Source organism: Antechinus flavipes, chromosome 4 (assembly GCF_016432865.1).
Source record: "Antechinus flavipes isolate AdamAnt ecotype Samford, QLD, Australia chromosome 4, AdamAnt_v2, whole genome shotgun sequence".
NCBI classification, from domain to species: domain Eukaryota; kingdom Metazoa; phylum Chordata; class Mammalia; order Dasyuromorphia; family Dasyuridae; genus Antechinus; species Antechinus flavipes.
This window is the reverse complement of record NC_067401.1, coordinates 19,667,861-19,693,545: the sequence shown is the minus strand read 5'-3', so window position 1 is coordinate 19,693,545 and position 25,685 is coordinate 19,667,861. Positions and strand designations below refer to the sequence as shown.

The window sequence follows — 25,685 nt, the reverse complement described above, 5'->3', positions numbered from 1 at the left end:
AACGGAGTGGAAGCCCATCAGTTGGAGAATGGCTGAATAAATTGTGGTATATGAATATTATGGAATATTATTGTTCGGTAAGAAATGACCAGCAGGATGAATACAGAGAGGACTGGCGAGACTTACATGAACTGATGCTGAGTGAAATGAGCAGGACCAGGAGATCATTATAGATTTCAACAACAATACTATATGATGATCAATTCTGATGGACGTGGCCCTCTTCAGCAATGAGATGAACTAAAGTAGTTCCAATGGAGCAGGAATGAATTGAACCAGCTACACCCAGGGAAAGAACTCTGGCAGATGACAATGAAGCACTATATAGAATTCCCAATCTCTCTATTTTTGTCCACCGCATTTTTGATTTCCTTCACAGGCTAATTGTACACTATTTCAGAGTCCGATCTTTTTGTACAGCAAAATAACTGTTTGGACATGTATACTTATTTTGTATTTAATATATACTTTAACATATTTAACATGTATTGGTCAACCTGCCATCTGGGGGAGGCGGGGAAGGAGGGGAAAAATTGGAACAAAAGGTTTGGCAAATTGTCAATGTTATAAAATTACCCATGCATATATCTTGTAAATAAAAAGCTATAATTAAATAAATAAATAAAATGCTATGTCAGTTGCATGACCATGAGAAAATCATCTAACTGTTGATTCTATCTTTTCCTTTGCTCCATAAAATGAAAATAATAATATTTCTTGTTGTCTTTCTCAATCCCATTTAATGCTAATTCCTTTTCTCTGTTGATTATCTTCAATGCATTCTATCTAATTATGCATTTTTGTGCATAGTTGCTTGCATGGTATCTCCCCATTAAACTGTGAACTCCTTGAAAGCAGGGGTATTTGTTTCCCCCAAACTTAGTAGCATACTTGGCACATATTAGATATTTAATAAATGTTTGATGACTGATTATTGTTATTTTGAGGAAAAGAAATATGATATTGTTGTCATAACATCAATAATTATCATTTAGGTGACATTGCCTAGAAGGTCTCTCCTTCCTGGGACACAGGGACTCTGGTTATGGGATTTATCCTAATAGGGGAGTAGGAAAAAAAAAACTATCAACTCTTCTCTCACTGTCTCTTCAGCTCATTTTCCCCCCACCACTTAGCAAATCTCAAAAGGAAAACTTAGGTATAGCATATGTCTAGGGTCATTCCAAATAGGATGAATAGAGTCCCTTCTCAAAAAGGCATTTAAGCAATAAAATGAAAATCAGGTCTTGGGCAGTGATTTATTCTTTCCACCACAGAAAGTGTTTAAAATAGAAAAGAATTCAAAGGCATGTATTGACAAGTATTGGGGGGGGGGGGGAGGGAGAACCTGACATAAAACAATTACCTATCTCACTCCTTATCCTCTTCTGGGACTTGGAAGCATCTTTTGCAATGGCTGAACAGATATTTGAAATTCACCTCAGGTTTGTACTTTTGTAGGGTCTGAGTCTTCTGGCCAGTCATGACATTATTTGAGCTTTCTTTTTAAGTCTTTCCACTTCAGAATCCCCCTGGGGGGGAAGGGGGTCATGCTTTTCTGAAAAGACTTACTACTATGGAAATCACTTCCCTCTGGGAAGTTGGTGCCCAACCCACATACACTCAACCTCTTAAACTTATGAGGTTACAATCAGGACTGGAAAGGTCCATTTTTCAGTGTTTCTTGTCTTTGACCTGGACTTAAGGAAGAAAAGAAAGAACAGAAGAACAAAGTCAGATACTCAGTCTTGGAGGAAGGGAGCATGTTCTTTCTGCCTTGTGTTTTTTAGTTGCCTTTATGAAGAAGGGGCATGAGCTATGGAAATGAAATCCCTTCCCATCTCCCCTTTGTGGTGCCTTGTTGGAAGTCCAAAGGAGAAAGAGTCCGGTCTCAAAAGAGAAGGGCTTAAAATAGGACCCAAGTCATTTTTTTCCATTCTTCTTACGGAATACAAGTGGACAGCTAATTTTGACTATCAACAATTATCCTTATAATAATAAGCTAATAGCTCCTCCATTCTAAGGTTCTTTTGAGGAAAAAAATAAGATAATTTATTTTAAATACTTTGTAAACATTAGAATTTATACACAATTATTATTATTAATCTTTGACCCAAACTTGTAACTGATGACAATTAGAGAGTTACATCATCCAATTTAAGCAGTATTGAACTAAAAGTCTTGGGCTGGCAGTTCAAATCCCAACTCCAACACTTATCATTTATATGACTTTAAGTAATTTACTTCCCCTCTGAGCCTTGGTTCTCTCATCTGTAAAATGAGAAATTTGGAATAGATTTTCTCTATATTCCTTTCTAGTTCTACATTTGGGATTCTATGAAGAAGACACACATCTTTTAGCAAGCCCAGAACACATGCCTATCAAAAAGGACAGAGAATATGGCCAGCTCTGAGGGGGCTTGAGCCCAGCAAACCACGGGATTCTCCTCATCATCTTTGTTATGTATTTATATAACATTTTTGGGGCTGACAAAATACTTTATGATCTTTATCTCATTGGATCCATAAAATTGAATTTTATTTTAAAATTGAACTAAATTATAAGGATTTAGGAGTATCTCCTTTATTTTTTTTTTGTATTTTAGGGAAGGGAAGATAATTATATATAAAACTGCAAATCTATTATTTTGCTATTTCTTTTAAAGTCCTGAGTCAGACATTCACTAGTTCTGTGACCATTGACACATTCTCTAACAATAGACCTCAGTTTCTTCTTTTTAAAAGGGTAATAATAATGTGGGATTGTTGGAAATAACATCATAAATTATGTAAATAATTGCTGTCATTTGTATGGAATTCATAGATTTGCAAGATGCTTTGCAAACATTGCCTAATTTATTTTTCACTTCTGTTTGCTTTCTAAAATTTTAAGGATCTAGAGAAATGTGTAGTTTTTCATCTTTCTCACCTCAATGCCTTTGTCACATTATTCTCCTTGTCTAGTTATTCTCCATCATCCATCTCAATGCTGCCCATCTTTTTGGGTGCATGCCAGGTACCTTTGCTTTGCAAAGTCTTTCCCAGGATAATCTTTCATCTCATAGCCCCAATTGTCCATCACAACTCATCTGTCTTTTCATCCCAAGCTTTGGGAGCTCTCTTGGATTCTTGTCTTTACAATGATTTCTTTCTTGGGCTGCCATTGAATTTTTGTGGACTTATGTTCTATGTTCCCTATAATCATGGTATTTCTGAGATTGCATCAGTCACAAGGTATTCTGCACACAGTAGGAGGCCAGTTAGCTCATGATTGGATCAGTTCTGACTAAAGGATACCAATATTCCTCTCCTTTATGTGCATAGCTGATAGCTGAATCCATTGTGATTACTTCAGCTGGCTGTGTGATACATATTTCAGAAGACATAAATGTGTGAGGGTTATGTCCGGAGATGTGAATCAATGGATTGTTCATCCAAGCCAGCCTAATTAAAACTAATTGTGCCTGACAGAATGAGTGGTTTTCATAGAAATGGATAAGGTACCCAGGGCAGGACAGCAATCAGGATGATGAGGGCACTGAGAACTTGGGTGGAAGTGGGATGGGAGAAAGGATTTCTATGAATAGAGCAGCATGGCAGTTAATTATGGGGAACTAGCTTGTTGCTGCAAATTTAGTCCTGAATTTGAGGCTTGGGTTTTTTCTTTTTCTTTTGTCTTCTAGATTTCTCTTTTGCTACACTTTTCCACAGAAGACCTTTGCACTATATTCTGAGATGCTCAAGGAATCAGACACTTCCCAGGACTCACTGGACCAGCCAGAGTCAGCAGACCAAATCTTTATATTGAAGTCAAAGGTAAGTACTCCAAGAAGGTGGCAGTGACAAAGCTCAGGGGACATAGGTTCTATCCTCGGTTTAGTTACCCACTTTATGTGTGGCTTTGAGGATATCACTTCATTTTGGGGTGGTCTCTGTTTCCTAACCCTTGTAATTTCACCAAGCTCAATGTTCTAGAACCCATACCTCTGTCTTTGCACAAACCATTCCCTAGATCTGGAATAGACTCTCTCTTCACATCTACATTTTGGAATCATTTTCTTGTACTTCCCCAAATAAGACTATTTCGACCTCTTCCCCATCTCACCTATGTAGGATTTTTTTAAATGTTCTCTCTTTCCTCAAATCACCTTGTATTTGTAGGAACTACTTTATATCTGATTGAGGAAACTGAAGCAGCTAGGATCACACAACTAGTAAGTGCAGACGCTTAAGCCAGATTTGAACTCAGAAATATGAGTCTTACTGATTCTAAGATGCTCTACTCACTGAACCACCTATATCTTTAATACACATTTTATTAATTTTTTTCATAGAATATGTCATAGAATTTTTTATTTTAATAATATTAAATAATAAATTAAATAATTTATTTAGGATTTTATTTTTCCAAATACATGCAAAGATAGTTTTCAACATTCATCTTTGCAAAAATTTGTGTTCCAAATTTTTCTCCCTCTCTCCCCTCAACCTCCCTCCCATACATAGAAGCAACCCAATATAGATTAAACATGTGCAATTCTTCTAAATATATTTCCATATTCATCATGCTGTGCAAGAAAAATCAGATCGAAAGGGAAAAAGGAAAACAGGAGGAAGAAAAAAAAACAAGCAAGCAAACAACAACAGCAAAGTTGAAAATACTATCCTTTGATCCACATTCAGTCTCCATAGCTCTCTCTCTGTATGCAGATGGCTCTTTCCATCACAAGTCTGTGGGAACTGCCTTGAATCATCTCATTGTCAAAAAGAAGCAAATCCATCACAACTGATCATCACATAATCTTGTTGGTGTTCTGTACCATGTTCTCTTGGTTTTGTTCACTTCACTTAGCATCAGTTCATTAAGTCTTTCCAAACTTTTCTGAAATCAGTCTGTTCATCATTTCTTATAGAGCAATTATATTCCATTACATTCATATACCATAACTTATTCAGTCATTCCCCAACTCATGGGCATCCATTCAATTTTCAGTTCCTTGCCAACGTATTTTATTAATTAAAATAAATGGATTGTTTCCTCAAAGTTTGATTCTTTAGAACCTGGATCTTATTCCCCATAGAATCAACCAATCAATCAAAAAGCCTTAAGTGTTAATTAAGTGCCCATCAATTTCATCCAGCAGCCATCTGAGCCTATGAACAACTAGTGATTTCTACACGTTCCAAACTCCAATTCTAGGTAACAAAAACACATCACCCTCTGAGTAGAGGATGCCCCTTCTTTTCAGCCATAGTAGTAGATTTATAATTTTCAATGGTTCTAGACAACAAGGAAAGGAGATGTGTTGGGGAGGGTCATAGATAATGGGATCATAGGTTTTGAGCTGGAAGATATTAAAGTTCATTTAGTGTAACTCTAATGTTACACACAAACAATAACAAGAAAAAGCTGAGGTCCAGGGAGATTAAATGATTTTCAATGAAAGGATCATTGAGCTAGAGCTGAAAGGGACCTACCCAGCCATGAAGTCCAGTGTACTTGTCATAGAAATGAGGAAATGGTGATCCGAGGAAACTGAGGAGACTTGTTCATGGACCATGAGCTTCAGAAATGAGATTTGAATCAGGGATAAAGCTCAGACCCACCTTCCCTTTGAACCAGGGATTCTGAGGTATCCTACTAGCAACAGAATATGGAGAAAGTAGCAGGTCCTGATCACACAGGTAAGGGGCTTTGAATTTCAAAAGCTATAGCAGGGAAGCAAGTTCCTAACCACCATGGTTACCTACCTAAGAGATGATCAGAAGCCAAGTGACTGTAAATCAGGAGCCAGAGTTCTGCATCGGATAGTGCACTGGGTCTAAAGTCAGGAAGACTCATCATCCTGAGTTTAAATCTAGCCTCAGGTACTTACTAGAGACTACAAGTCACTTTCCCCCGTTTGCCTCAGTTTCCTCATCTGTCAAATGAGCTGGAAAAGGAAATGGCAAAACACTCCAGTGTCTTTGCCAAAACATCCCAAAATGGGGTTGCAAAGAATTGACCAACTAAACAACCAAAGTTATGTAGAGCCTTCTCTTATATAGAGCTCTGTCCTAAAGTCTGACTAAAAATCAATAATTATTCTTTCCATTTTCCTCTGAAAATACCTTTGAGATATTGTTTTCTCATATCCTCCCTATGTCTCATCAGAGAAATCATCTCTAGTCACAGGTTTATAGATTGCGATAGTAGAAAAGTGGAATAGAGCCCAAGTGCTCATGCTAGAATTAGGAAGACCTGAGTTCAAATCTACTCTCAAACACTTTCTAGCTATATGATCCTAGGTGATTTATTTTAACTTTGCCTCAATTTCCTTAACTGTAAAATTGGCACAATAAAGCACCTGCTTCATTGGGTTGTTCAGAGGATCAAATAAAAAAATTGTAGAACCTTGCCATAATACTTGGCACTTACTAGGTGCCCCCTTCCTTTCTCACTTAGAACTTAGAAGTACTTCAGGTTCATCAAATCCATTTTACAGTTAAGGAAAAGGACCCTAGTGATTTGCCCAATGGCATGGAAGATTACTAAGTAGGAAAAATGGGAATTAGTGTCAGGTTCTCTGATCTACATTTACTTCCACTATGGGTTAGGGTTCAGGTCAGAATTAGAATTGGCATTGGAGTGGCAAAGTCACCACTGGGATAAAGATTGGGGTTAGGCTTGGAGGTAAAGGCTCAAAATTCATATCCCTGACTTTCCCTCTTGCTTTGGGTCTGGTTCCTTCTGCCCACCTTCTCTGACACCAATCCTTCTCCAGAGAATTAGAAGATCATGGAATAGAGATCATCTAGTTAGCTTCCTCATTTTACAGTTGGGAACTGTCCAAGGTCACATAGATAAGAAAGAGGAGCTAGATTAGAATCCAGATCCTTTGTCAGTCAGTTAACAAATGCTTATTAAGTGCTTACTATGTATCGGGCAGTGTACTAGGTGCTGGGGATACAGAGAAAGATGAAAATACAATGTCTGTCCTCAAGGAGCTCACATTCTAGGAAGGGGTACACGAACAACTAGATAAATAAAAAACATATAATATTTGGGTTGAAAGTGATCTGGAAGTGGAAGACATGTAATTGCAGGGACCAGGCAAAAATCCTGACAAAGATCTAATGGGTTTTCAATCCAGAAGGAAGCGAGAAATTCTTAAAAAGTATTGGAAAGCTAAAAAAGCTTCTTAAGGCTTCTTTTATTGCCCAAAGGAGTATAAAACTGTGTATACCCTTTGACCCAGCAGTGCCGTTACTAGGTCTCTATCCCAAGCAAATCATAAAGGAGGAAAGGACCCACATGTGCAAAAATGCTTGTAGCAGCTCTTTTTGTGGTAGCAGAGAATTGGAAAATAGATGATCAACAGTTGGGGAATGGCTGAACAAGTTGTATGAAGGTAATGAAATATTATTATTCTATTAAAAATGATGAACAAGCTAATTTTAGAAAGGCCTGGAAAGATTTACATGAACTGAGGCTGAACAAAACAAGCAGAACCAGGAATACGTTGTACATAATAACTGCAAGAATGTGTGATGATTCACTAGGAAAGACTTTGTTCTTCTCAGTGGTTCAGTGATCCAAAGCAATCCCAGTAGACTTTGGGCAGAAAATGTCATCTGCATCCAGAAAAAGAACCAAAGGGACTGAATGTAAATCAACACATGCTATGTTCACTTCTTTTTTCTGTTTTTTCCTCTCCTGTGGTTTTTCCCTTTTGTTCTCTTCTTTCTCTCCCAACATGATTCATAAAGCAATGTGTATTAAAATAAATTTGACTCTTAAGACACGCAACCAAAATGCAGCCAGCACACTACACAGCCATGACTTTTAATGTGTCATCCCAGAGTCCCTTAGAAGGCTTTGTGTGGTCATATGGGCAGTGACTTGAGGAATCGATAAAAATAACAGAATGATTGTCAATACTTTCGTTTCTGTCAGGAGCTAATGATGTAAATATAGTCAAACCTAGACATCACGTCACTGATTTCTCATTCATTAAGAGAGAGCTCAGGCTGTCCACTGATAACAAAATAGCTAAGATTTGTGTCAAGGGGAATTGGGGCAGAGCAGAAAAGAGATTTCAGTGCAGAAAGAAAAGAAGAAGAAACCTTGATACTATAATTTGTTGTCCATGACTAAAAGAATCCTTGACAATTATTTCTTAGCAGACTCTCAAATCTTCTGGACTCAAGAGACTCAAGAACTGGATTCAAATCCTGCTTCTGTTATTTATACTATGTAGTATCAGGAATCAGTCATTTCCTGTGACTGTGTCTTTAGTTGTGAAATGGAGATAATTTTATATCTATGCAAAATATCTCTGTATAATGTATCCTAACCATGTAGGCTATATGTACATCCAAATGAGTTGTCTAAAAGTGGCTCACAGAGAGGGGTGAATAAATATGTCTGGAATATCATCCATCTCTCTTCAATGGAACTTTGATTCCTGCCTGAAGGAGAACAGGAAAATGGGGCCATGAGGCTTGACCACTCTATTCTCCTTAGAGAGTAGACAGAGGATTAGAATGATATCTATCTGTCTTCTGCTCAAAGGATTAGTCTAGGTGAAATAATGTGTAGTTTCAAGTTGCTTGCCCAGACACCATTTCTTAAAGGAGATGATATGTCCCAATTTTTTATCCAACAGCTTGAACCCTTTCTACCAAATATTTGTTGTTCAAAAGACCATTCCATAGAGTAAATGTTATCACAAATAAAGGAGTTATACTAATTGGAATATGCCTGACAATGCACAGAGTTAATGAATTCTCTCACTGGGAACGAAATCACTCGGATCAGCTGAGAGAAGGGGAGCATTTGATTTCACTTAAGGGGCTCCTTAAAATCACCAGGGAAGCAAGCTGAGAAATAGGGATCTGCGGGGTGCTGATTCTTCTATATATCTGCTTCTATCCAAAGCTCCCCCCATCTCTGCATCTATCTGTCTGTCTTTGTCCATATCTGTCTCTGTCTCTATTTCTTTCTCTGTCTCTCCATCTGCTTTCTCTCTCTGTCTGTCTCTCTCTCTCTTTCTCTCTCTCTCTTTCTCTCTTTATCTCTCTCTCAACATCTGAAATCAACATGTGTCCTCTTTCAAAACAGGAAACAAGGAGCAGGATTCTTCTCTCCCCAGTTCTTGTACCAACTCTGTCCTTGACAATGGCACACAACACTGAGTCATCATCCTCTTTGGCAATGAGCAGAGTCTTCTGCAAATATATTGGGCTTGAACCTTGGGATAAACCTTTCATACTTTCATACCTACCCCTCGGGGTTATTGTGAACTTTCAGAGAGAATAATATTCACAAGAGAGCTTAAAAACTTCCTAGGATCATAGATGTAGAGCTGGAAGGAACCTTCGAAGCCCCTTAGTCCAATCCCTTTATTTTATAGATGAAATAATGGAGGTCAGGGGAGGTCCATGGTCACACAATTAGCATTATAGAATCAGTGATCTATAGCTGAAAAGACCTCAGAGTAAATCTCCTTCAGTCACTACATTATAAATGAAGAAATTGAGCCCAGGGGAAGTTAAATGACCCAAGGTCACATAGGCAATAAGCATCATAGACAGCATTTGAACTCGGGTCTTATGACATACTTTATTTCTGCTATACTATGCTGCCTTTTAGTTACTATTATCTATACTTTACAGTTTTAAATCATCTTCAGTGTTCATGGAAAGAAAACAGGGTTGGAAAAGGAATCTTGGTTAATATGACACATCCATTAATGCGGCATCCAGAAGGGTGAGTTGTGCTGGGCACTGGTTCATGCCTGCTCAATCCCTGCAACTCATTCTCTTTCACTTAAAAGAAAAAGGGCAGTTGTGGGATATTTACCATCGGATGCCCAGGAAAGCAAAGCCTACAGGGGTCCCTGCTAAGGACATAAGGTGATGGGGGGCAGGTTATAGAAATTTTTCCTAAACAGCCAGTGGAACAAGGGTATGATCCTGCCCCTGGAATAGCAGCACGAGGTAGAGTAATGAGTCTTGGGTGATAAGGGCAAAGAAAGATACTATTATATTAGACACTAGTCCCTATTATGGAGAGGATGAAATATGGGCCATCTTCTCTCCCTCCTATTTGCACTGCACAGCTGATTGAGGAGACAAATCCCCCACCTTGGAGAGCACCAACCTTGGGCATCAAAGAGCTTTTCAATTCCCAAAATACGTGTCAGAGATAAAAATTTTTACCCAGATCTTCCTGACTCTTAAACCATTTCCCTGTACATCGGACCTTGTTTGTTTCACAATGCTATTTATTCAGTTTTTTCATGTCTAACTTGGAGTTTTCTTGGCAAAGATACTGGAGTATTGTGCCATTTTCTTTTCCAGGTCATTTTATAGATGAAGAAACTGAGGCAAATAGGGTAAAGTGATTTACTCAAGGTCCCACAGCTAAGGAAATGTCTGAAGCCAGATTTAAATTCAGGTAGATGGGTCTTCCTGACTCAAGACCAGAGCTCTAACCACTGTACCACCTATTTGTTTCTATATTTTTGTTTGTATCGTGAGTATGTAAACCTGGAAGGGCTCACTTTTCTCTTCTGTAAAATGAATGAGTCATAGGATCATAGATGTAGAGCTGGAAAGATTTTGTAAACCACCATTTCAATTTTAAGTCACAAGCATAATAAATAGGTAAACTCAGGATTTGAACCAAGAACACATGACTCCAAGTTTGGCATTCTTTCACCACCACCACCACCACCATCATCATCACCTTATTAATATAATCATTACATTATTTTCTCCAATTAATAAGCAATTATCTTCACTTCTTCCCACTGTCCCTCTCCCCCAAACAAGAAGAAAAAATATATAATAAATATACAAAATCAAGAAAAGTGAATTCTATCAATAGCCACCACCAAGCATATGTCATGTGCATCCGGGGCCATCACCTCTCCTCTGAGCCCTTTCCAGCCTCGGAGGTCCCTTATTGCTCTAATTCTGCATGGCCTTGAGATTCTATTCTAGACTGAATGCGAGACCATGGGGGTGGGGTGACCTCTGTACATATTCGTTTTATTCCCCAGAGGCAGAGCCTACCTTCTGAGAGACTGAGAAGGCTGACTTTGTCTGGTACCTTTCAGTCTCCACTTTCATCACCCTGCCTGCCAGGGATTTGTTCTTTGTCCCAGTCCCCCGGGGACCAGCTTTTGTCTGGCTGTAACTAATCTGTGCTAAAGTGTTAACTATTCAGTATTTAGGGTGGAAGGCTTTTGAATCCCAGAGCTAAAGGGATCAGTTCAGAATCGGGGAACTTCAGGTGCTCTGCATATTTAGGAGAGAAAATAATCACCAGCTGCCCCTCACCCCACCCCACTGGAGGAACTGCTCGTCCTACGTACTTGGATAATAAGCTGATGGCTCAAGGCTGACGCCCCAGGACCTGGTTCCACTGGAGCAACTTGACTTCAATTCCCATTGACACAGCTTGTGTTTTACATCCTCCCAGAGGAAGCAGACATTTTAGGAAACATCCAAATTCAGCTCTTTTCTGGCTCCCTCCTAGATTGATTCAAATCAGATCCCTTACTACTAAGCAAAGCTTCTGATAAGTATTTTAAACATTAAGCATATGCATTGCAAGAATATGTAAGAACATGTCTGAGAGTGAGTTCAATGGCAAGATAATAGAACCAGTTTCTTTTTTCTTTCCAGAGAGGTCAGCCTTCCTCCTCCTCCTTCCCCTCTTTTCTCTTTCCACCCCCATCTCCTTCCTCTTTCCTCCTTCTTCCTTTCTTCCTCTTCCTTCCTCTTTCCTCCTCCTCCTCCTTATTCTTCTTAATATTATTGATTTTGGTGGAATTTCTTGTTTTTACAGCATCTCTGTTCCCCAGTATATCTTTGTCCCACTATAATCCTAGAACTACACTTCAAAATAATGAATTAAAAAGAGAGGGAAAAAACAACAACTATTCAACAAACTAAGCAATATAACAACCGAATGGAACAATTTACACAATGCCATATGCCTCCCATCCCCTGCTGCTGTCAAAATCTGTCAAGCTTGGTCATTGTTGTTACTGTTTCCATTCATGTTGCTACAGTTAGTCTGTATACTGTTTCCTGGTTCTTCTTACTTCACTTCGTATCAGTTCATATAATGTTGTGTATATTTCTCTGTAATCTTCAAAGTCATCGTTTCCTAAGCGTCAGAAATATCCTATTGTTATGCTACAATTTCCTTTGATTATTCTACCTCAGTTTCCCTAATTGTTCTACCTCAATTTCCCTGAATTGTTCTGCCTGGTTGCAACAGTCTCTCTCCTAACCATTAATACTGATATAATTTAGGGCTAGCTATTCTAAGGTAATAACTATGAATGTTTAATCCAGATAAGGAGAAAGACTTCTTATCTTAGACATCTTGACTCCAAATGTTCACAACTTATCAGAAAGTCTGGTGCTCACTGTGCCTTCCCCATCCTGTCATTGTTCTTCCTAATCACTAAACCCTATAAAGAATCTCTGGGACCCCACATTCAATACTGGATACTTGGATAGGAGAGTCTGATCCAGTCACTTAAACTCTCCAATAAATTAACTATTATAACTCTCCAATCTTTATCCTGCCTCAGTTTCTCTGGAATTGCACTATTAAGTTAATGTCCATTAATTCATTAATGATTGCCATAGTAAGTATTTATTTTATTTCCAATTCCTTCCTCCCTCTTTTTCTTTCTTCTTCTTTCTTCTTGTTCTTTTTCAACAATCATTGACTTCTTTGTCTCTTTCCTTTTCTTACATCAACAAACTCAAAATATTAACAGGGAAAGAGTCAGTAGCAAAAACAGAGTGGGAAGATTTTGGTAAAGAATGTATCTATGCCCCATCTTGTAGATTTTCTCTTCTCTAGTCCCAGATCATGCATTGATCACTACATCTTAGGCACAGGATCTGTCTCGGCTGCAGTTCTATTTGGAACAGCTGCTGCTGCTACTATAGATACTGACACTTCTGTCACCACAATCTTGGACACGACTCTCATACCCTCAGATCTTCTTCTATTCTATTTCTACCAATCTTGGCTCTTTTCCAATAAGCAAATGCATTTTGGGACCTGGCACCATAGAGAATGAAGTCTTTTTCTATCATCCATTTGTCCTGTCCCATATCATCATGAGAAAGTGATTCTTTTCCAATTCCTGTGGTTTTCTGCTGAATATATATAGATATAGATATAGATATAATATGCCCATGTCAAAAGCTCTAGATAATAAAAAAAAAACTAGGCTAATGGAAAATAGGAAGGCAAGTTCTTTTTAGAATTTGAAATTTGACTTCAGAAAACCTGACACATTCTAGCACTGATACTTGATAATTAAATGTCCTTTTTTATTTTTGTTATTTAGTTGTTTTCAATTATGTCTGATCTCATTTGAGGTTTTCTTGGCAGAGATCCTGGAGTGGTCGACTTATTTGACAGATATGGAAACTGAGGCAAACCGGGTAAAATAACTTGCCCAGGATGACACAGCTAGTAAATGTCTGAGGCTGTATTTGAATTCAGGTTTTGTGACTCCAGGCCTATTGTTCTATCTACTGCACTATCTAGCTACCTACTATGTGACCTTGGCTGCATCCATTAACCTCTCTGAACCTTAATTCCCTCTTCTTTGGAATTGAACTGGATGGGATTATTGCATGATTTCAAATGTCTCTTCTACTTTTCTCTACACTGTCAGGAAATAGTCAAAAAGCTCCATCATGGAACCAAAAAAATTGTAGAATAATCTTATCAAGAGTTAAGGTCATGGTGAGGTTCAGAAGGAAAGCAGATACAGCTGTAGCACACCCCTGTCCTATAGTTTCAATATGTTCTTGTCATTGCCTTAAGAGTAGGAGGACATTATTAACCAGACGGTCCAGAAGAATCAGGGAAGAGTTATGGTCAAACAGTTTAGAATGAATAGGGTAGTCAATACAACTCACTGGTTTGATTGATTCTGCCTTCCTCCCTCAAAATCAAATGAGTGCTTTCTTTTAATGAATGGTTTACTAAAGAGACTGCAACAAGAGGTGTTTTGGGAAACATGCAAAATCAGATAATATGATGTTGCAATACCTTAAAGCACCATTTGTGTGAGTTGTTTTTGTTAGAAGCATTCAAGGCACCAATCTTCAACCGCAAGTCACTCAAAGGCCACTTGAAGAGCCAGTGACTCTGATACCGATTGTACTGATCCATCTCTTTTGAGTGGTGGAATAGGAGACCTTATTGACTGGGGGGACTGAGTGAGGGCTGAGATAATAAGTAGCTCCTGTCCTCACAGAGCTTTCCTTCTCACTGAGGATGCATTGTAGAGCTAGTCTGTTCGATATCTGAAAATGATGAGGATGATGATGATAATATAAGAATAATACACTCAATTTTAATCAATTTAACAAGCATCGATTAAGTGTCTATTTCATTCCAGATTTGATATAATTTTCCAAACTGAAGATCTATAGAGCTGTCTTGTTTATTTCATTGTTATATGCCTGTGAAACCTGAATAGTACCAGTGCCGTGTCAGGAAACTTAATCGCTTCCATTTGAATTGTGTTAGGAAGATGTTGAAGATCACCTAGTAGGATAAGATACCAGACTCTTTCTTGAACTAAACTGCCAAGCATTCATATTCTACTGCAGAAAACACAACTTCATTGGGCTGGCCGCATTGCTCAAGTGGTAAATATACGCTTGCCAAAAAGATTGATTTTATGAAGAACTCACATCGGGCAAGTGCTCACAAGGTAGTCAGAAAAAGAGAAGAGAAAGAGTTTCATGCATGAAGGACTGATTATCCAAAGGATAATAAAAGGCTACTTAGAAGGAATAGTCATAGGTTTTCAAAGGATTATCAAAGATTTGTCTTCAGGTATACATGGCGTCCTTGTAACCATGTAAAGGTACAAAACAAGGTGTATAACTAGCACGTTGATGAAAGAATCAGAGTCCTAAAAGATGTTATTTAGTTGTGTCTGACTCTTCATAACCTCATTTGTAGTTTTCTTTGGCGGAGATGCTAGAGTAGTTTGCCATTTCCTTCTCCAGCTTATTTGACAAATGAAGAAATTGAGGCAGGCATGGCAAAATGACTTGCCCAATATCACACAGCTAGGGAATATCTGAGGCCAAATTTGAACTTAGGTTCTCCTGTCACTCCATCTACTGAGCCACCTAGCTGCCCCTAAGATGTTAAAAGGCTTTAAATCCATGAGTTTTATGTCACCTCTTGTTGATTATATTTGCTCTTCTTTATCTTATCTTCTTTATATGCTGAGTATGTTTAAAGTGGTTGCTCTGAACAATTTGAGTATAAATAGTCCCTTATATGATTCAGCTCCCAAAGGAAATTGGATCTTGCAATACTAGTGGTGAGCCCCCTGCATTCTGAGTATTATTTTTATTATTTATCTCGAGTTATAGGTAACTCGAGAGTACCTTGTTCTTGTCCAGAATGATTAGCGTCTGCCCAGATAAGCATTTCTTGTCCTTTATGTGGCCAAGAGCAAGGTGTTCCTTTCAAGGATCCTGGTGATCTCCCTCTTATATTTGTGAACAGCTGGATGAGTTCAAGACCTTGCTCCTTTTGAGCCACAGTGGGTTCAATGGCTGATGATGAGCTCTGACTCCCAAGGCAGTCTTTCATTAGACTCCTGCCTGAGTTACATGCTTCTGTGGCTCTGTTCTTACTCTATAGGAGAAGAAGCATTAGCAGTCACAGTTGTGTCACTTGGGAACAAGCTTTGTGTCTTTGCCTTTTGAGAGATCTCTGATGGAGGATGGGTAGGAACAGAAATGTTGCTAAGTATACACATAGAGTGGAAAAGAACTGTACCAGTGTTTGTCTATATCTTTTTTAGGATCATATAACCTGTTCCCGCCCCCATGCCTTGGATTTAGTACAATATTATCTCTGTGAATTTGTAAAGAGTATGGATTGTTTATGTTTTCTTTCTTTATATTTAGCATCTAGTGCTGTGTGGGCACTAAATGAATGCTTATTGATTCAGTTATTGATGAATTAACTCTGATTTCTGGAATCTCTAGTATTAGTTGCTTCAGAGGAGGTGTGAAATATATCCACAAAAATAAGAAAATTTAGCCATAAAGATTGGGGCGGAGGAGGTAGGAAACATTGCCTCTTCAATCCCTCTAAGGTATCATTTTTTCCCCTGAATCCAGAGATTTCCAGAAATCCCAAACATACCATCCCACAGCTCCTTTGCATGAATTTCAAAATTCCTGCCATTTTTTTTTTTTTTTTGAGAAGTGAATTCTACTGACCTTGAGAGAGAGATTTCTCTCCTGCGGGATTCCCTCATTATTCAATTCCATCAAACCCTGCAATCCAGCGTTTTAAGCTTGCCAACTTGAGAGACTCTTGTAAATGGGTATATTTCCATAAACCTACACAATAGGACTAATTGCATGGGCTTACAATGTAATCCTGAGGTCGTTTGATTACTAGCTGGGTTCTACCATGAAAGTGCACATTAATTATTTAAAAGATGGACTTATAATTATTGTAAGCCTTAAGTAATTACCTATAATTTTGGCAAGTGTTAGAAAAACTGATAGTCTAGCAAATTCAGGTTTTAGTCATTAGGAAGCTCATAATTACATTTAAATTGCAAAATGAGAATTATGCAATTTATCTCCCCAATAATGCATAAACATTACAGTGATTGTAGGTTTTAATGGACTATATTATTACAAGAGAAAGCAGAGCAGCTCTGGGCAGTAAGGGGCAATTTAAGTCCACCCCTATTACATTTCATCTTAACTGCTGATCCCTTACTGGGGCTCCGTCCACTTTGTTCCACAGATGAGTGTCTAAAACGATGATGTTCTTTTCTTTTCCCATGAAACTGGGGAGTTCCTTGGGGAGAAGGTACAGAGAGAATCTAAGGGATATAAAATTATAAATATCAGAGGGCTGTAGAGATGAGTATGTACCAGTTAAAGCAAGAAGCACATGTTCGATGCATATGGCACTAGTTTACAAAACACATTTCACAGATATTCTTTTATTTGATGCTCATAATATCTTTTGGAAGGGAAACAGGCCAGATATTATTATCCCCATGTTACATATATACAAACTGAAAGTCAAGTCAACAAGCATTTATTGAGCACCTATTTAGTATCATAACCTCACTAAGTGTGAAAGATACAACACAAAAGGCCAAAATAGGCCCGGTCCTAAAGGAGCTGAGATTCTAATTCAGGAGACAACTTGAAAACAACTATTGGAGGCAATAAAGGAGGGGAGACTCTGTCAGCATTAATGCAAGGGAGGAAGGGCTCAGAAAAAGGCAACTCATAGAAGTTGGATTTTAACTGAAACATGAAGAAAGCCAAGGAAATCCGGTAAAGAAAGAGAGCCAGTCATGGGGGACAGCAAACACCAAAGATCCCGAACCAGGAGGCAGACTGTCATGTGCAAGGAACAGCAGCAAAGACAGGGTAGTTGGAAATTCAGAGTGAAAAAATAGGAACACTTCATGAATTTGGATGTCATCTTTGCATTGAGGCCATGCTAATCTCTGCCTCGTTCCAATTTTAGCAAAGGTGCTGTCACAGTAATACAAAATAAGGTACTGAATATAAGAAAAGTTAAGTATAGACTATGTGCTGATATTGTGTCCTTTGAATTTTTTCCTCCTTGTAGAGGAATGGCTTGGGTTTTTACATTCATTCATTCTTTGATGCATTCATTCAGTGGTTCCTTCATTCATTCATTTATGCATTTATTCATCCAACAAATATTTTATTCAATTCAATTGAATAAAGACTTGTTAATCACCTACTACCATGTGAATAAAACATGCATTTTAAAACACAATTACATGACTCTACTTTGCCCCACTCTACTTATTTGCCACAAGAAATTTTATCTCTTTTTTGAGGGAGAGGAGGAAGATTATGAGTGGAGAGTTGGGGAAATATTGATGACAATATATAGAAGGAAGGAAAAAGACAAGGATGAGACATTTAATAAATTCATGGTAGAGAATAGAAAACAGTTCAAAAGGGGACATTAGTATTAAAACCACCACATTAAATTATGTAATTATGTTTTTCTGCTCTTATTTTTCTATGGGAATTTATAGGTCTGTTAATGTTTTTCAAGTTTCGAATAAGGAAAAAGAAACATTTTTTAAATAACTTACTATGTGCCTAGGACTGTGTTAAGTACAGAAGCAGTACATTATTGTGGTTGAGAAAGACCCGTGTTCAAGTCCTACTTCTTACATACAGACTGTGTATGGGTAAAGCATCCAACTTCCTAATGTTCTAGGTAATGTCCTAAAACTTTAAGTTGCAGAAAAGTATCTGGCTTGTATTATAGAGAGGGTTTCTTTATCTGAAAGTTCCTTGAACCACTGTAATCACAGACCTGATCTAGGAATACGAATAATAAATTCTTTGAGTTAGTAATGACTCAATAAATACCACAGACAGAAATAGAACAAAGGAAAGGCATTTTCTTAATAGAATGGGGGCTGAGCCAATATCTGATTGAGAAATTCATATATCTATATAGTCTCTACCTATCTATCCATTTATCCATCCATCCATCTATCATCTATCTGTCTATCTATCTATCAATGTCCTGGATCAAGAAGAGAAGCAATAGCATAAAGAAGCAGGGCTAAAGGAAAAGAGGAAGCCAGATCTGAGAGCCAGAGAGCTCAATTGTTGGGCAATTTGAATATGAAAGATAAGAATTGAGCATTTGAATGGTATATCCCTAGTCTTTACTCCCCAGTAGGTTATACATCCTCTAGCTGCTACAAATAGAAATAATCATGAATCCCTGTCGTTACGGCTTCAAGTATCATGCTGTTTCTCTTACACTACACTGTTTCTGCTACCTAAAGATGATCCATTTTCAAATATGTATTGTGATCTCTTTTACCTCAATTGCAGAGATTTACATTAGGCTACTTTGTTTTGTAATTTCTTGGGTGGCAGTAGCCTCTGTTGTACTCTGCATATTCTTTAAGTATAACTTACAGTTAGGTAGTTGATGACAGAAAAGGCTAAAAATAAAGGAGAAAATAATTGGCATTATTAGCTATTAAGACCATACAACATCACTCTTGGCTTATCTGCAAAATTCAATAAATAATTGGAGTATATCTCCATTCTAGAAATGCTCATGCTACACATAGACAATATGGTCTAGGGGTCTGGAATGAAGGAATGAGTTACAGAAAAGAGTAGAGAAACATTACTTAAGAGCTAGAATTACTGGGTGACAGTTCTTCACTGAATGAAGCAGACCTTTCTGAGACCTAACTTTTCAAGAAATGCCAGTCCCAACTCCTGATCTAATTTTCATTCCCATCCCTAATTGTTCGTGAGCAAAACTTGTTTTAATGGAATGGAGAGAACCCAGATTTGATTGGTTTATAGGCTAAGAGATAGCAAACATAGAAACCAGGCAAATAAATGACGTGGGTCAAATGAACTTTTAGCAACCATTCATGGAGTTTATTTTAATGGCAAGATTTAATTTAATTCTCATAAATGTTTTTGCATATATGGATAAGTTTGGGAGAAATGGGTCTTACAACTTGTTGAATGTTCTCTTCTACCTCATCTAAAGCTGTATCCTATTGGCTTCTGGGACCCATAATGCCAGTCATATAACTTGGTGAATTTAATTGCTTTAGATGACCTTAAATTCTACTGATGGTCCTATATTTTGAGGAACCTCATGGTGCAAGGGAGACAGTGTAGAAAAATGGGAAGAGCCCTTTCTGGCTTTAAATCCCACTGTTGAAGCTCTCTGCCTGTCTGATCAGAGGTAAGCCCCTTCTAGTCTCTGAATATCAGTTTTCTTGTCTATAAAACGATGGGATCAGACCAGAGGCAGCTCAGCTTTCTTCCAACTCTAGATGTGATTGCTATTCAGTTTTTTATTCTTTGTTCACTTTGGTTGTTCTTTGTGCCCCCATTTGGAATTTTCTTGGCAAAGACCCTGGAGTGATTTGTCATGTCCTTCTCCAGATTATTTTACAGATGAGGAAACTGAGATAAACAGGCATAAGTGACTTGTCCAGGGTCACATAGCAATAAGTGAATGAAGCCATATTTGAATTCAGGAAAAAGAGGCTATCTTCCTGATTTCAGGCTAGGCAAGCTATCCCCTGTACCACATAGCTGCCCAGCTTTAAATATGTAATCCTTTGATATTCCTGTAGGATAATAGACCAAAATTTTCTTGGTGCTCCCAGTAGGCAGTGCTCCAGCTCCCATTTCCATGTCTTTATACTGGTTGTCTCCCTTGCTCAAGACATTTTTCCTTCTCAACTCTTACCCCTTCTAGACTCTGAGCTCCCATGTAGCTCAGCCTGAGTCCTTTTCAGCTATTCTTTATGTACCTGCTTATACTTATAGTCACATCTCCCTCATTAGAATATAAGCTCTTTGAGAGCAGGGGCTTTTATACTTATTTCCTTGTGTCCCCGGCATTTATCATAGGGTCTGGTACATAGTAAGTACTGAATAGATGCTTGTTGCCTGATACATATATATGGTAACTTGGCTTCCATTCCTGTTTTCCCTGGGGGAAAAATGCCTTTCTTTACACATCAACTGTCGACTGGAGTGGTTGCTATGGGAAAATTGGTGAGGTTCCCTGGTGGGATAAACACTATACTCTGTTCTAGGTGAAGAAATAGTCTTTTGAACCATTTTAAAGTTATTAAAGGTTGTAAGAGCCTCCCTCCTGCTTTGAATTCCTTTTACAATGCCCAGACTAGAAGGTATCATTGATTAGCTGGGGAGGATGGCCTCCCTTTCAGAAATGAGGAGCCTGTTCTTTGGCTGTTTTCCTCCCATCCCCCAGCTTCTCAGGAGATGATAATGAGCTCCTGGAACTCAGTGGTGGAGAGTGAAGAAGACTAGACTCAGCGAAAGGCTGGAGGAAATATGTGGAGTCAGGTTCTCAGTAACAAACAAATTAGTGAGAATGAGGAGAGCTACCAGTTAGCTATGTCATTAACCCCAAACCATGTGGGTTTTTAATGAACCAGTTAATGAACCTTTCCATTACCGAAAGGGGGTACAGGAAAAGTGAGGTTATGTTTACAAACCTGATGGAAGGACTCCAGATAGCAAAAAAATAAAAATAAAATAATTCCTTTTCTCTGTGCCATATTCTATAAGAAAGAGAATTAGGTTTGGAATTTAGAGATTTAAATTTGAATCCTTGCTCTCTCACTGGTTTCCTGTGAGATGTCAAGTAGGTCATTTAACTTTTCTGTGCCTCAGTTTCCTCATCTGTAAAAAGAGGAGTCATCTTTAGATAATCATTGAATTGATCAAAGATCCCTTGCAAATCTAGATCTATGCAATATGTATTATTTATGTTCTAGCAAGATTTTTTCTTTAAAAATTTGAAAGCTTATTTGGTAGGAGAGGTATTTCACTAAATCTATCATATTGTTTTTGTTTTTCTGTTTTTTTGGCTGAGGCAATCGAGGTTAATTGACTTGCCCAGGGTCACACCTGTCTGAGTGTCTGAGACCAGATTTGAACTCAGGTCCTCCCGACTTCAGGGCTGGTGCTCTATCCACTGCACCACCTAGCTGCCCCATCATTTTGGTTTTTAATAAACCAATTAGTGAATCTTTCCATTATTCATTTCCTGCACAATTCCAGAGGACAGAAAACTATGATTCAATCAATGGATACACATTTACTAAGCACCTACTGAGGGCCAGGCTCCTGAAATACAAAGACAATAGTGAAAATGATATAGTCCCTGACCTCAAGGAGGTAATATTCTAATGAGGGAGATGACAAATACATATATAGGTACAGACAAAATACAAACACCAAAAAATACAAAAATGGATAAGTGTAGCTTTAGGAATGTTATAGCAAGGCAGATTTCAGGTCAGTCTGAGAAAGAACTTTCATTTTTGCAAACTTTTTTTTTTTTAAATAAAAGCATTTTTTCCTTTCTTTTTGTTTCTTTCAGAGTTGTTATTATTCAGTTATTTCAATCATGCCTGACTGTTTGTGACCCCCCTCCCCCCATTTGGTATTTCCTTGACACAGATACTGGATCAGTTTGCCATTTCATTCTCCAGTTCATTTTATAGATAAGAAAATAAGGTAAATAAGGATCAAGTGATTTGTTTAGGGTCGCACAACTAGTAAAGCTCTAAGGCCAGATTCAAAGTCACCTACACCTTTGCAACAATGGGTTGCTTCCTGAGGGAGGGAGCTCTCTTATCAGACTGGAATCCTTTTCCATGCCTCTTCATTCTAGATCACTCCAACTCTGAAATTCACACCTTGGGAATATCTTGTGTCCCTGACTCTTCCTCTGATTGAATGCTCTTCATTTTTGTTTGTTTGTTTTTGTTTTTTGTTTGTTTGTTTGTTTTTTTTGTTGTTGAGGCAATTGGGGTTTACCCCAGACTCGCATAGCTAAGACTGGTTAAGTGTCTGAGACCAGATCTGAACTCAGGTCCTCCTAACTTCAGGGCTAGTGCTCTATCCACTGCACCACCTACCTGCCCCTTGAATGTTCTTCTGAGAACTTCCATTGAAGGAGGAGTGCAGGTCAGCCATGTCTGCAATTCTCACTAGGATGCATTTCACATTGCTACCATATCCCTGGATGAATATCTTTCTCTCCACCCTCTCCCCTTGTTGAGGTTGGGAAGGGAACCCCAAAAGTCCCCTTTTTGAGGTGTCTCAAAAGAATTTGCAGACTTGAACCCCTTTCCTAACCCAGAAGCAAAGCTTATTGTAATTGTAATGCCATTACAAGTGAGCTAAATTCCAAAAGAAATTACCAACGTCTGAAGAGAGAAGAAACCCCTTTAACCAGCTTTCTATCATGGACATGACCACTGACCAACAGATTATCTATCTGATAGTCAGCAATGAATTGAGGAGGTGTCTATTCAGAATCAGATAATTGTTATTCTTAGATCGGGAGTGTGGGAAGTCCCTGAGGCAGACGCCAAAGCCAGGAGATTCAGGATTACTGACTTATTGTTAGAATGGAAGCCCCTCCTAAAATCAGGGGACCTCAAATGTTATATGACATCACCCTCACTCACCACTTCCTTTTCTTCCTTTTCACACTTCCCTGTGTGTGTGTTTCACCCATGTGCGTGCGTTGACTTTTTGCTCTTCTGTACAATGTGAACTCCTTGAGGACAGGGGCCATTCATTCCTTTTGCTTGTATTGCATTCTGTCAGGCAAATAATAATAGCTTCATTAATGCTTATTGACTGTTGACTATTACTGGAAAGATTCTGAGCAGAGCCGAATGACCCAAGGGATATTGTTATAAAGAGGATTCCTGAATCCTATAAGAGGTTGGAGTGCTGATCTCTTAAATCCCTTCCAAATAAAATGAATCTGGTTTTTGTTTAGTGCTTTTATTCCGCATGAGTCAATAACTTCCCCTCTCAGACTCATTTTCTCACCTACAAAATGGAGATGATAGCATGTTTTGCAAGCCTTAAAGCACTATCTATGTTAGCTATTAATCCACTGAGCCCTGCTAGCCCGTGTGTATTACTGGAGGTCCTTGGGGATTGGACCCTAGGTTAGCCGAATTATTGGCTGCTTGGTGGTCTAGGAAGAAAGATGCTTCATAGGCTTCTATCTGGGGCACTTGAAACTGCCTTATTATATAAGAAATGGAAGCATAATGAGGGTAGGAATTGGGGTGGGGAGGTTACTAGCTAGTGGACCAAGAGTCAACAAGTTTTTGTTTACCCCATAAAGAACCCATATTGAGGAATGGCATTTCTTGCCTCCCTCTCCAGGAACTTCCTTCCTTTTGCTATTCCAGCTCCCCAAAGGCCTAGGGTCAGCCTAATAAGATCAAGCCTTTGTAGATATTCCTCATGAGTAGGGAGGAGGGGGCAATCTCCCTTGATAACTGTACTGTCTTAAAAGAGTTAGGTTCAGAACCAAAAGAACTGAATTTTCAAATCCTGAATACTAATGGCATGATACAGGATCAGACATTTAGGTTCTCTAGGGCTCAGATTAAATGAGAGAATTAGACTTTACAACTTCTAAGATCCCTCCAGCTTTAATTTTATGATCTTCTTATTTTTCCTAGTCCCTCAAGCAAATGCTCTGTGTAATTAGTATTTTCTAATACTCTAGACCAGTGGTTCTCAAACTTTTGCTTTCAGTATCTTTATCCTATTAAAAATGATTGAGGTTCTCTCCAAAACGTTTTTGTTTATCTGGGTTATATTTATAGACATTTACTATATTGGAAATAAAAACTATTTTTGAATTTGTAGACCCTCTAAAAAGGTTTCAGAGATCCCCAGGATTCTCTAGACCATACTTTGAGAACCACTGCTCTAGACTCTAAATATATTAAATTTCTTCCAGTTCTAACATTCTTTTGCCTTTATGTTCTTTATTGTATTAATCATCCACACAAGATAAACACAAGTGGATGAAGAATGTCTGATAATTGTGCCCAGACTGGGACACACAATTAAGTAGAAATTGATAGATTACTTAGAGCAGAAACTGATATAATTTTATAGTGCTAATCACTTCCTTCCTTCCTTCCTCCCTTTCTCCTTCCCTTCCTTCCTCCTTTTCTTCCTCCCTTGTTCCCTCCCTCCCTTTCTCCCCTTCCTTCCTCCCTCCCTTTTTCCTTTTCTCCCTCCCTTTCTCTCTCCCTCCCTCCCTTCCTCTCTCCCTCCCCCTTCTTCCCTTCCGCCCCCTTCCTCCCTTCTGCCCCCTTCCTCCCTTCTGCCCCCTTCCTCCCTTCCTCCTCCTTCCTCTCTTCCTTCCCCTTCCTCTCTTCCTCCCCCTTCCTCCCTTCCCCTCCTTTCTCCCTTCCTCCCTTCCTCCCTTCCTTTATTCTTTTTTTTAAATTCCTTTCTTCCTTTCTTTCTCAAAATCATCTTTCTCAATCTCCAGGACCAGTGTTCTATTGACTGTGCCACATATCTCCCATCTTCTTCATTCTTATAGCCTACCTCAATGCAGAACTCTAAGCATGAAAATGGCAAACAATAAATCAATGTTTCTTGAATTGAATTGAACTTAGGCCCATCCTGGCTTAGGCCCACCCAAATTTCCTTTTAGTACTGGATCATCAGAGACAGCCCAGCCTATTGGACCCAGGACTGGGCTTGAAGTCAAGAAAAGCTATATGTCCTTAGACATTCACAAATCCTGGAACCCCAGGCGAGTCATGGGGATGGAAAGCATGAGCCATCCTCAAGCACTTTGGCAATTCTCCAGGAGTTCTCTGCTATAGTGGAGGCTCATCAGTCTAGCTGGCAGGAATCTAAACTGAAACCCAGTTTAATCTGTTCAGTTTTCAGATGGGGAACATGAGACGTACATAAAATGAAGAGGTTGCAAGAATTAAATCCTAGCAAGTTAAAACTCTTGTCCGAGGTCACACAGGTACCAGCTGTGATTTGAACCCAAGTCCTCTGGCTCCAGACCCAGGGGTTTTTGCATGTTGCCCATTTTGTTGGTTTTAGAGAAGAGGAAGTTCTATTCAGAGAGAACAATAGTGTTGTTTGATAGTAAACGTTGAGTAATGAGCAAAGAATACCTCCTTCCTCTTAGTCTGGTGCACTGCCCATCCTATCACACTGTCTTTTGGATGAAGAATGAGATACTCTTGGACAAGCACTGCCAGAGG

General features: G+C 38.7%; 1 non-coding gene across 1 annotated transcript; it reads right to left on the bottom strand.

The window, feature by feature from the left end:
- Nucleotides 1-17,492: 17,492 nt before the first annotated feature.
- Nucleotides 17,493-17,595, bottom strand: LOC127563576 (U6 spliceosomal RNA). Its single transcript, XR_007954023.1, has one exon. It is a non-coding gene; the product is annotated as a U6 spliceosomal RNA (small nuclear RNA).
- Nucleotides 17,596-25,685: the final 8,090 nt, after the last annotated feature.